At 42.2% G+C, this 8,681-nt stretch overlaps 1 long non-coding RNA gene across 1 annotated transcript; it reads left to right on the forward strand.

Annotated features, from left to right (window-relative positions):
* Positions 1-228: 228 nt before the first annotated feature.
* On the forward strand, positions 229-8,405 carry LOC306653482. Its single transcript, XR_013761732.1, has 3 exons — positions 229-431; positions 4,991-5,121; positions 6,448-8,405. It is a non-coding gene; the product is annotated as an uncharacterized lncRNA (long non-coding RNA).
* The last annotated feature ends 276 nt before the right edge of the window (positions 8,406-8,681 follow it).

The raw sequence follows: 8,681 nt of genomic DNA on the forward strand, positions 1-8,681 counted from the left end.
TCCTCAGATGCCTGCGGCGTTGGGTCATCCGCCCGCAGTCGCTGGCCCGCACCCGCGGGCGCGGTTCCGTCTCCCGCCGGTAGGTGGCGGCGCCGGGCAGCGCCTGGGGAGATGCCGAGCTGGTAAACAACCGCGGTCCCGCCACCTCCGGCGGAGGGGCTGTTCTTTTGTCTGTGTGGGTGGGGAGCGGGGAAGAGGAGGAGGCGGGGAGCGGGGCGGCACGCGAAAGCAAGGAGGAGGAAAAGAGGAAAACAAAACCTCGCTGATGGAAGCTTCAGGCTTCCCAAATGGGAAAATGTGCTGCGGTGTGAGGGTGTGACTGCCTGGTCGGTTTCCTGCGCACCATTTGAGAGTGCGCGGTGGCAGGCGGGAATCGGTTTTGAAGCCAGCCTTGCCGTTGGGACGCAAGTTTCTAGAGGTGTCTTAATAAGGTACCATGTGGGGATTAGTACCATCTGGAAGGCTTACTGTCGTCTTCCCCCACCCCCTTTCCTCTCTTCCTCTCTTCTCCTTCCTTCTCCCTCGCTTTTCCAGCCTCTCAGGTGAGCCTGGTGGTGTGGAGCGAGCCACCTGCCTTTCAGTGGCCTGAGGATGGAAGCGAAGGTTTCTAAGCGCTAAGCCACCGCAGGCTGGCCCTTGCACAACCTTACTGTTGATCCTCACCCCATACTAGCAAGATAAGAATCACCACCATGTAATCTGGAGCTCAGAACGTCTAAAGCCACCCAGACAGTAAAGATAAAGCTGGGATGGGAACCCGGGTCCTTCCCAAACGCCAGGGCTTGTTTGGTGATGAAGAGCGCATTACCTCTCCAGTAACTCCTGAGTAAAGCTCATGTAATATGTATCATTCTCCAGAGACGGTAAAAACCAAAACAAAACAAAAGTAACTGATTGGGATTCCTCAACTGAACAAAGCAAACGCACTAAGAGGCCAGTGTCGTGGGTGAACTTACCCCAGGAGGTGGGACAGGCGCCAGCTTCCGCTTTAACCGCCTCCGGGGCTCTTGCATGTCTCCAAAGAAGCTCTAGGGTAGCATTCTGAAGAGGTACTTGTTGCTCCATCAAGTCCAAGTGGGCCCTGCCAGGCGTGGAAGCTGTTGCTAGCTATTATTTTCTATTTTAGGCAAATTACAGGCAACTCTTTTGTGGGCACATCCTACAAGCTCCTCCGCCCCTTCCCATTGTTCCATCTGCCTCCTGAGGAGGGTACCAACAATTTTCACTGGAAAGACCTGCTTCGGGTTTCTTCATCTGGAAAGAAATTAATTTTCCAAGTCACACAATTATAGACAACTTTTGAAAGAGTTACTGGAGTGACAGTTTCATGTTTACCTTACCACCCCCCCCCCCTTTTCTTTAAAGAAAAGTTTGAATAAAATTCAAGAAATATTTTTCTTTTTCACGAAATATTTTTTTAAAAAGCTGCTCTATCAGTTTGTTTGTTTCTTCTTTTTAGGTGGGGAAGAGGTTTCCAGGTTTCCAAGAGTTTACTTAGCTGAATACATAGCATATTTCTGTGGAAAATTTCAGGAAGGATATCTTGTAGATCCTCATTTTCTGGTCATTGTCTGTTGATTACAACTGACTCTACAGATGTGAACCAGTTAATTCACTTGAGTGAAGTTGCCTATTTTGAAGCTGATCCTTCCTACTGATCCCATGTCCTGCTCCTAAAGAGCCTTTAGCCCCTAATGGCACTTGTGTCTTATATTCCCAGAGGACAGGCTTCCTCTCCTTGGCAATTCCTCTGCTGTTCCCAGGAGCCAGCTTCAGTGAGAATCAACACTGTCCCTTCCAATGGCAGCTGCACCATCTAGATTTGTGCTGTCATCCTAGAGCCCAGTCCCCAGCCCAGGATCCATGAAAGTCCCTAGTGAAGGTCTGGAATATGGCAGTGTGACTATACTGCCTTGTCCCTTCCCAGACATTCTGGCCAATGGAGTGTATTCTTGTTCTGTGCTTCATATGGAAATTCTCTCCAAACACTCCCCATTCCTTGATTTGGTTCCATTCAGTTGCCTGGATTCTGATCTCTGTATGCCTTGAAGCAAGTGGAGCCCAAGGAATATCACACTGTACCACCATCAACCTAAGGATGGCCCCTGTTCAGAGGGGTAGCACACCCAACAGGGAGCGTTGGCTTGGGGGACAGAGTTGCACAGCCCTTAAACCCTTCGTGCTGTTAGGAGGATTTGATGATTTCTTCATGTGCAGGTGACTTTCGACAGAGTCACCTATGGGGAACACAATAGGGCACAACCCCCCAGGTTTGTGGGGAGGATTCAATGAAAAAAAAAGCCTGTAAAAACCCTTATCCCCGAGCCTTGCACTTATTAAGGGCTCAAAGTCTGGTTAGCAGTATAAACAGCTATCTTTTTTGGGGTGTCAGTTCTATAAACTATTTTAGGCTCTTTATATATGCACTTGAATTCTTAGGAAATCTAGGATGTAGATAAAATGCTGGTGTGTACAAGGAATTCAGATCGGAGTTAAATAAGTTACCTGATGTCCCACAACTGGTATGTGGCAGGGCCAGGAAGCATCTGATGAGAAGCATGTGCCCTTTTGACTATAAACAGCTTGGGAGGGAAAAAAAACAGTATGACTAGTGAGCTGAAAGGCCTTCCTGGGAGGGAAGTTACAATTGACTTCTCAATATGAACTTCTTTCCACTCTCCCTTTGTCCTTGTAGTGGCTATAGAAAGCAGTGACATGAAACTGATTATACACATAGATATAAGTTTCAGTGGTCAGCAACTACCTTTCAGTCTCCTGATTATCTGCTTAAATCCCAACCCACGTGGAGCCCTTTTAAGCTCTTAAGAAGTCTAAGTCAGACTTCTTTCTGTTTTTGTGAAAGACAGAAATACAACCCAAACTGGTTTAAGAAAAAAGAGGTGCAATTTGCTCTCAAAACCGACAGGGAAAGGTCCAGCTTCAGGCATAGCTTGATCCAGGAGATTAATGACATAATCTGAATTTGGTCTTATCCTGATCTCAGCAGTGTTGGCTTTATTCTCAGGTTGGTTCTCTCACTGACCTCTTTTTTGACCTTCATTGGCCAGGCCTAAGGAAATTAAAGAGAATTGATTCCCTAAAAGAAAACTCATGGTTCTCTTTATTAAAGGAGGCAAGAATGCTGGGCAAGCAAGAACAACAGAAGACTATCTCACCCGGGCTCTGTAGCACCATCAATCAGAAATAGGGTAGAGACAAAACTAATAGTGAACATTTCTGCCATGAAAGGCACTTCCAAGTCAAACAGGCAGAGAAGGTCTAACCAGAACTGTCCAGTTACACAAGGGACCAACACTCTTCCTGATTCAAGTCAAACTAGCTAATTTTAAATGACAGACTAAAACCTTGCTCTCCATAAGGATTGTGTCTGACGGTCTCTAGAAAGTCCCAAATGTCCTGTTGCGGCAAATTGTTTTAACAACGTAATGTATAATAAAATAAATAAAATAGTGTTATGGTTTAGCTTATGAGGTGTCCCCCAGAAGCTCTTGTGTGAGACAATGCAAGGAAGTTTGGAGGTGAAATGGTTGGGTTATGAGAACCATAACCTAATCAGTGCCTTAATCCATTGGAAAGGATTAACTGGGGGTGACTATAAATAGGCAGGGTATGGCTGGAAGAGGTGGGCCACTGAGGGCATGCCTTTGGGGTTTATGCTTTGTCCTTGTTGAGTGGAGCAGTCTCTCTCTGCTTCCTGGTAGCCGTACCCTGAACTGCTTTCCGCCACCACGCTTTTTCACCAAGAATTCTGCTTCACCTTGGGCCCAGAGCAATGGAGTCAGCAGTCTATGGACTGAGACCTCTGAAACCGTGAGCCCCAAATAAACATTTCCTCCTCTAAAATTGTTCTTATCCTGATCCTTTGGTTGCCACAGGAAAAAGGTGACTAAAACAAATAGCTAATAAAATGTCCTAACAACATAATATACACAAATAAGCATACATGTACATATGTGTTATTACAGGATAATGACATATAAATGTGAAAATGCAATGAAATCTTACTGAACTAACTGAACTAAAAATTCCTCTAGACCCTTAATGGGCATCACCACACAAACAACTATCAAGACAACCTTACAAATCTGCACTTGGTGGATGTCAGACTGTTGTGATTGTTTGGTCACAAACTACGTGATGATTTGTTCCTTTCACCAATCTGATGCAATTCAAGCTGGTGCCTGAACAAATTGGCAAATTATTAGATGTCATGGACCTTTGGTCACTTCTCAAACAGTCAAGCTTGAGAACGTTCACTGGACAAATTCTCAGGTGTTGCTTTCCTGCCATTAAATGTGCCCAGAGCTGAGGGAGAAGCCACTGAGTCTTTTCCCACATTCAGGAACACCCCAGGGGTTGGAAAATGGGCAAGCTTCCCTTGTTCTGTATGGGGGTGAGTCTCCCCTCTGATCTTTGTACCCAACCCCCTTGCTGCACTGTCCCCTGGGATGGAGACTCTGGCCCCCAATCAGAGGAGATCACTCACAATGAAATTCTTTTTGATGTCAACCAAGGATGTCCCATTCATCCAAGATCACTTCAGTGTCATGTCCCACCAAAAGAGCAAGGACTAGGAAGAAACCACCCCACAACAGGTGTTAGCATCTCCAGAGTGTATCTGCCTCCTGCTGTCTGTCTCTCCTAAGTCTCTGACCTCTGGACACTGTCCATTTTCTTCTTGGGGTCCTCCATCACGCAGGTCTATTTTAGACCTAAGGATGATGACAGTGGTTGCCATTGAGTGCTCATTATCTACTAAATTCTTTCATACCTCATTTCATTTCATCCTCTATTAGCCTTGGGGGGTGGTGGTCAACATTATTAGGGTCATTTTACATAGAGGGAATTGGGGCTTTGAAAGTTCATGTTGTCACTTGTCCCAAATCATACAGGAAGACAGTGGATGAAATCAGACACAGTCTAGGGCCCAAGTAATTTGTTCATCTTTTTTCCTTCTTTCTTGTTTTAGAAACAGGGTCTCACTATGTTGCCCACACTGGCCTTGAACTCCTGGACTCAAGGAATCCTCCTGCCTCCTGACTAGCTGGGACTGGAGACCTGTTACTACCACGCCCAGTCTTTCATCTTCTCATTGCTTAGGTAACTACTGAGCATTTACTAGGTGTCAGGCAGAGTCCTGGAACCTGTGAATTTGGTGATCAGCAAAACTGCTTTCAGGGAGTTTAGAATCTATGAGAGTGACAGACACGAAAAGAGGAATTATAAATAATATTATTTCAAATCATCTCTTGCAATGAAGAAGAGGTACTGAGGGCTGAAAAAAATATGACATGGAAATCTAACTCTGTCCTAGTTCACCCTAAAAGACAGAGTTTGGATGCAAGGAGTTCATCTGAGAGGTAAAGGCAGAGAGTAGGGAAGAGAGACTGGAATGGGCATCACTAAGCAGCATACCCATGGCTTACTTTCTGCTGCAGCCAACTGGAGCTCAGTTCTGCTGGGGAGGCTCTAAGAGACCACCCAGAACACATGGCAGAGGTATGCTACCTGGAGTGAGGGACGAGGTGCTTAGCACCAGCCTCTGCCCTGGTGGGTTGAAGAGTGCTGTAGGGGCTTGCTGACGCTTGCAGCACTCTCATCATGCATCTGAGTTGGTGGGATACCTACCTGCAGCCACAAAAGACCCTCAGGCGGAGAGAGGCAGTTGCTCGCTGGAGTGAGCGGTCAGACCACGAGGAACATCCACGAAAGTCCCAGGACTCATGCGTGTCAACTGTGTCTGGTCCACTCATATGACCTAGGTGGGTCAGAGGGAACAGAACATACAAATTTATATCACATCCTGCTATAATACATGTTGAACGCCTTCTAACCTGAAAATTTAAAACGTTCCAAATCCCAAAACTTTTTGATCCTGGACATGACACCACAAGTGGTAAATTCCATACCATGAAATTGTTTCATTCTTTTCATTTTTTTCTTTCTTTTTTTTTTTTTGAGGGTATGGGGATTGAACCCAGAGGTGCTTAACCACTGAGCTACATCCCCAGCCCTTAAATTTTATTTTAAGTCCGAGTCTGGCTGAGTTGCCCAGACTAGCCTTGAACTTATGATCCTCCTGCCTCAGCCTCCTGAGTAACTGGGATTACAGGCATGTGCCACCACACCTAGCTCTGAAAGTGGTTTTTAAAGTGTTCACATATTTATCACAGTACCAACCTACTAGAGCAGAGCATGGAAACAAAAAGAAAAACATTCTTTTCCTAATAACCCATGTCCTGTCCAGATAATGGAGACCCCTTCAGCTTGATGTGGCAGAATGATTGCCATCTCATGAGCAATTCCTTACACACCAGCTTGGTTCTTCTCTGGGGCCTCTGTTTGGAGTTGTACCTGATTTTATGAATAGTTTTCATCTGAATCCAGTGGGAGACTGAGACGATTTTGCTTTTGTCTCTTGGGCAGAAATGACTTGTTCCTGAAAGTACTGTGAGAAGACATGGGGAGGAATGAGGTCAAATGTACACACCATGATGATAAGGAGGAGAGAGCAAGCACTTAAAATACCGTATAGCATTACCTCAGGCTATGTGTCTGAGGTGTAGATGAAACACAAATGAACTTCCTGTTTCAATTTGGGTCCCCTCTCCCAAATATCTCATTACATATATGCAAATATTCCAAAATCTGAAACATTTCTGGCCCCATGATTTCAGACAAGAGACACTCAACTGACTTTCAAAAGGATGAGCGATAAAGGAAATACGTCTCTTTAAAACTAATTTTATTTTATTAATTAATAACACAAAAATTTCTTTATCACTAAATATTTCATTAGTAATATTTTAGAGTGGTGTGATTAAAAATGTTTTACTTTTTAAAATTGATTTACTGCTCTAATACTGTAATGTGAAAGCCTGCTTCTAAGTTCAGTTGACTTGAAGATTTGGGTTTTTTTTAATATATATTTTTTATATCTTTATTTTGTTTAGTTAGTTTTTATGTGGTGCCGGGGAATGAACCCAGTGCTTCACATGTGCTAGGCAAGCACTCTACCACTGAGCCACAAGCCCATTCCCCAAGACTTGGTTTTAATAACTACTCAGGGGCTGGGATATAGCTCAGTAGAGTGCTTGCCTAGCATGTGAGAGGCCCCTGGGTTCAATCCCAAGCACTGAAAAATAAATAAACATTCAGGTGTAAGGTAATTTTAAAAGATGATTGATTCCAAATGGCAGGCAGGAATCCTTGGCCATAGTGAGTTGTGACTTTTATTTTTCAGTCCAATCCATCAACTGATCAAAAATTTTTTTAAACAAAATGCAGGTAGTAATTCTCCATCTCCTTTGAAATTATTCAGGTGTTATTGAAATTGATTTAGAAGGCATTGTAATCTTTTATTATTTTAGTTGTGATAAAATACAACATAAAAGTTATCATCTTAACCATTTTAGCTATAAAGTTCAATGAGATTAAGTATATTCTCCCTTACACACCCAATCTCTGGAACTTCTTCATCTTTCAAAACTGAAACTCTTTACCTATTAAATGATAATGCAGTTTTACATTTTTAATAATTGGGGTCAAAACTCAATTACATATTTCATTTGGTAGATAGAAATTTTGCTTCTAAAATGTTAAATATATACATACGTTTAAAGAGGATGTATTGTGGCCACCCATATTCTTTCCAACAAATTCAAAAAGCACAACATGTTGGAAACATCTAAAAACATCTGTCTTCAAATTATCTTTGTAACACATTTCCTTCCAAAGCAGTTAATTTCTAGTTCATTATTCAAAACAGCACATTTTCTTGAAGGTATGGATAAAATTTCTTTCTTTCTTAAATTTTACCTATTACATACCCGTAGTATTGAATGCCACTGGTCACTCCAGGAAAGGTCAGCCAAAAAATAGCACTTGTTTCCTGAAGTCATCACCTGGCATGATAGCATCATGTAGCGATGTACCCACATTTGAAATACCTTGTTTGTATTAAATTAACCATACCGATGATCTTTTATATCATTTTGTGTATTATTGGCTTCCAATTCTCCTGTGTATGTAATTCTGTACTTCTGAACGATACGGGGAGTGGCCTTCATTTGTAATGTTTTTTGTGAATTCCAACCTCAGCCCTTTTATAAAAAGTTTCAGTTAAAGCAACCATCCCTGATGTGGTCACATTTGCACTGTTTTCCCACAAAACATCATCTTTAATAAAATCATGTAATACTGAGAATATGTCTTTAGTATATATTTTCTTTAATAGCTTCCAAACAACATATTGAAACAAATTTTAGTAAACACCATAAACTGATATGTTTCTAAAACAAAACTCATTTTGTTTGCAACTGTATAGCAAATATCCCCTATTACGCACCTTTCTAATTTTTGTGTTTTAAAATCTTCAATAAATTCTTTCAACAGAATTTGCTGATAGAAATTAATGCATTATAGTTTGTCTTTAATTTTACTATTTATTATTTCTGCTATTTTTACTTAACAAAAGAACAAATATCCATAAAGATATATGAATTTTCTTTTTTTATGCAAAAAATATCTTAGCAGAGGTGTTTGCACATTTATCATTGCATTTAATGAAGTGTTTTAAAATTTGGATTTACTATTTCATTAAAGATTGACAGAAACAGACAAACCATAGAGATTATCTTCATGTTTTAGAAGTTAAAAAT

This window comes from Sciurus vulgaris (assembly GCF_902686455.1).
Source record: "Sciurus vulgaris genome assembly, chromosome: 2".
NCBI lineage: Eukaryota > Metazoa > Chordata > Mammalia > Rodentia > Sciuridae > Sciurus > Sciurus vulgaris.